General features: G+C 36.6%; 1 pseudogene; it reads left to right on the forward strand.

Annotated features, from left to right (window-relative positions):
- The first annotated feature begins 1247 nt into the window (after positions 1–1247).
- Positions 1248–1805, forward strand: LOC103257777 (annotated as a pseudogene).
- The last annotated feature ends 2818 nt before the right edge of the window (positions 1806–4623 follow it).

Genomic DNA, 4623 nt, shown 5'->3' on the forward strand with positions numbered 1-4623 from the left:
AGGTTCACGAAACCCAACAGATCCTATCAAGTATGAACCCAAAGATGATCTCATTGAGAAATATTATAATCAAATTGTCAAAAGTCAAAACAAAGGAACATTTTTAATTGTTCATCACAGCATTATTCACAGTAAGCAAGAGACAAAAGCAGCCTAACTGTCCATTGACAAATGAATGGATTTTTTTAAATGTGATACAGACATACAATGGAATATTATTTAGCCTTTAAAAAGAAAAAAATATTGTCATATTGCTACAACATAGACCAACCTTGGAGACATTATGCTAACTGAAATAGGCCAGTCACAAAAGGACAAATACTGATGATTCTACTTATATGATATATCTAAAGTAGTCATTTGCATAGAACCAGAGAATAGAATGGTAGTTGCCAGGAGCTGAGGGGAGGAGGAAATGGGAGGTTCTGTGCTATGGATATAGAGTTTCCGTATACAAAGATGATATATAGATACTGCTATATAACAATGTCCATATAATCAACAATACTGTACCATACACTTAAAAATTTCTTAATGGAGTAGAATTCATGCTATAAGTTTTTTTACTACAATTAAAAAAAAACTCATCCACAGAATTCTAAGAGGTAATCAGCACATGTTTCACCATTTTGCAGATGGCTAAGCTGAAACACAAAATGTTCAAGTCACTTGCCCAAGGTCATACAGCTATTGAGTGGTACAGCCAGGACCTTAATCCAGATTTCAGTTTAGAGTCTGCAACTTAACACCTTCATCATTACCTGTCTAGACTGCTAAGGAGGTATGGCAACCAAGTACATAATTCATCACACATGTAAGCACTGGGCTCTCTCAGTCATGAACTAAGCACCAAAGTTTGTAAATCACCACTCTGTGACCAAGTCCATGCTAAGGACCATGAGGCATACGAAAAGAGTTTAACTCCCATCCCTTCCCTCTTGAAAATTACAGTGTACATGTAACGTAGCATTCGCAAATTTGGCTGTACATTGAAATCTCTGGAGAGTTTTTAAAAATGATGCAGATGGGTGAGTCTCACCTTCAGAGATTTTGATTTAATTGCCCTAGGTCACAGACTGGGTATAAGAATTTTTGCAAGCTCCCCAGATGATTCTAATGTGCAGCCACTGAGGTAAACCACTTAGAGCAAATATTAACCAAGGAGAAAAAGTCATTCCAAACATTTTTCTAAACAATCTAACAGAATAGGATTCCAGAATAAACAAGAGTGTAGCGTGACCATAGGGAAGCAAAAGAAAGCAAAGAATTATGCAACCATGAAACGAATTCTTAGTCTTAGAGATCAGAGGCTTAAAGAAAAGGATAGACTACATAAAAAGAAAGCAAACAAAGATCCCAGTTCACTGAAGGAAAGAGAAGTTCTTCAATACTTTTCCTGCTTGTTCTTCCAGTAAAATACACAGGGAGGCCCACCTTACCATATTCTCATTGATACCAACTTTACCAACTTTTCCACTTAAGTCAAACTGGACTTAGTGCAGCTAATGATGAACTGCTTGTATGACAAGTGTATCCCTTGTATAAATGCCTGTGTAATGGCTAAAATTAAGAAATTGGAGAGAAGATTGAGTGACTCTAAGCATTGTCCATTATCCAAGATTACCATGCCCACACAAAGGAGCCTATATAGATGACTGCTTAGTACAAAAAACCCAAGAGTTACTTTGTGGCCACAGTTGACCAGGGACCTTTAATCAAAGATTCAGACAATTCCTGGAGTTCCTATCATGTACATTTCTAATCACAAGCAGACGCCAGATAATTATGAAGCCCCTCAGTGCTAATTCTGAGAAAACCTTCCTCTGCCTTCCTTTCACTTGCTTTCTCTGTTGCTAATTCATGCTGCAGCATGAATTATTAATCTGTTTACCCATTTGCTCTGTTACAAGCTGTGTATGATAAAATACACTCACTGTTTGATACTATTTTGAAAAAAAACCTAACAGGTAAAATAAATTTGAGAATTGTATAACGAGAACAAGATGGAGTTATCAGAGAAAGTTGCAAGGGAACTTGAAGTTGGCACTGAAGCTGAGTGAAGTTTGAGTAGGAGGAGAGAGCACAGAACAGAAAAAGGACTGAAGCGTGGAATTAGCTTGATCCTGAGTAGAGGTAGAAATGGGACAAAGCATATGCCTTCTCTCTTGAACATAGAAGTTCCCGGGAATTAGGTTGCAGCAAGCATTGCCAGTCCCATCTGGCCCACAGCTGCTTATGGTAATCATCCAGGTTTATCTTCTGCCAGAACAACAGAATTCCTGATGAGTGGTTGAGCTCAATAGCTCAGCCCCACTTCAAGCTTTGAATCTGAGATCGACCAATGAATGGTGTCTGAACTCCGTGAGAACAATGGAACTTACTTAGTGACCACCCATCCTTATTAACATCTGCATCATACCTCCTTAATTTCTTACTAATCATAAGAAATTAATAGATCTTTATTCCAAAAACTAGAACAGATGTCTTAGAAGTATCATGCCTAGTGGAGGTCAGTTATTTCTCATCTCGTACCAAGCATCCCTATATTTCTTTGCATCCCCATGCCAGACTTATCACTCAGTGTTATACCATGAGCTGGGACCCAAAGTTATTCCCAACCAGCTTCTAAACTCAGTTTTGTGAAACAAGTTGATCCCTTGTTTTCAACCATAAACCGTGCATTAAAACTTTATTTTATTCCCTAAAACATATCACCAATTGAGATGAAGCAAAGCATACAACATTGCAAATAGTGTACAAAATGGATTAAACTCATACCCTGCTTATTAAGTAATAAATTCTACCACCTAACCACTCCCAACATTACTAAATTGACATGAATACAAGCATCTTACTATAGGAGATACACTGTCTCCCACTGAAGCCGATTCATAATAAAATGAAATGTAAGAGAAAGACGTTGAAAGAGACCTGAATACAATTCCTGATTCTGCCACAAAGTGCTTATATCAATTACCTTGAATATGTTACTCTAACTTCTCTGAACAGCCTGGTTTCCTCATTCAAAAAGTGTAAAGAGGGGACTAAAAACATGTATGGTCATTTCTAGCCCTGGAATGTCTGGATTCCTTTATTTAGACTGATTAATTCCCTGAAAACACTTTGCATGGACCTACCTGAAACACACAATGGTTTCAAGGACTATAGAAAATCACTAGGTAAGTAGTGTTACAATGCTAAATATACTTATTCTGTTAATTTTTCACTTTTTTACACTAAATCTTCATTCTAATTTTGTATCATTCTAGGTCCAACTTGCTAAAACATAATGAGAAAGCCATATCCTTGGTACCTAATCTCCAAATAGGGCCCTCAAGTGAAATACATATATATTTATTGGGACCACTAATAAGCAGAAGTTAAGAAAAGTGATGTAAATCTTACATGGACAGATATTGAAATACACCCCCCACTGTTCACATCCTTATGAAGTCCTCTCCCATTTCTCCCTCTTTAACCCACAGAATGCAGCTGAAAAGAAGTCTTGCACCTTGCTCCTTGGAACTCTCACTCTGGAAAAGTTAGCTGTCATGTAAGAAGTCTAACTACTCTGAGATCACCATGCTATTAATATAAGGAAGCTCAAACTAGCCATGAAGGAAGGACAAATGGAAAGAGAAACCTGAAGTGACCCAGTCATCCCAAATGAGGCTCCACATATGTGAATAAAGAAACTTTCTTGGATATCAACCCACTTGAGACTTCAGATGCCTGGCTGCAGGCCCAGTAGCCATCTGACTACAACCACATGAGAGGACTCAAACCAGAATCACTCAGATGAGCCCAAGCAACTCAGAGAATTGTAAGGGTAATAATGAATGGACATTTTGGAGTGATTTGTTTTTATGGAGACTAGATCATTGAAATAATATCCCAAGGCCCAGAAATTCTACTTCCCTGTAAGTATCTTTAGAAACACTTGTTCATGTGGAAAAGAAAGTTTATAAAGTGCTCTCTATTGCAGCATTTTTTAGTAACAGCAAGAAACTGGGGGAAAATATCCATCAGTAAAAGAATAATAAAAAGTATGGTATATATTTATTGGGACTACTAATAAACAGAAATTAAGAAAAGTGATGTCGATCTTACATGGACAAATATGGACAAATATCTAACTTACATCATTCCATAAAAAAAATAGAAGTTGATATTTGTATGATTTCTGTTAATAATTAATTTCTGTTCAAAATTTATTTTCATGTTAATACATCCAGAACATCAGAAAGAGAGAAAGTATAGACACAGTATACTGTATGGTAATAAGGACTAAGATGAAAAATCACTTAAGGAAGGGGACAGGATTATCTAGGGGGTGCACTTTATTAACAGGCAGTGAAGTGCCAATAAAAAGGTGATATTTGAGCAAAGGTCTGAAGGAGGCAAAGGAATGAGCCATGAGAGGAATCTGGGCAAAAAATGTTCAAGGCAGAAGAAGCACTTTTCCTATACAACACTAACTGGATAAGGATTTTATTTAGTAAGTTTGATTTAACAAAATCACCTCTAAGTTTGACATATTAATAGATTTGAAAATCAAAATTAATACAGAATACCATTTTGAAAATGTGGTGATATTTCTGAAGATGCTAAGAGACCTTTTAA

The sequence above is a fragment of the Carlito syrichta genome, unplaced genomic scaffold (genome assembly GCF_000164805.1).
Source record: "Carlito syrichta isolate Samal-C Ts95f unplaced genomic scaffold, Tarsius_syrichta-2.0.1 Scaffold81551, whole genome shotgun sequence".
In the NCBI taxonomy this organism is placed as follows: domain Eukaryota; kingdom Metazoa; phylum Chordata; class Mammalia; order Primates; family Tarsiidae; genus Carlito; species Carlito syrichta.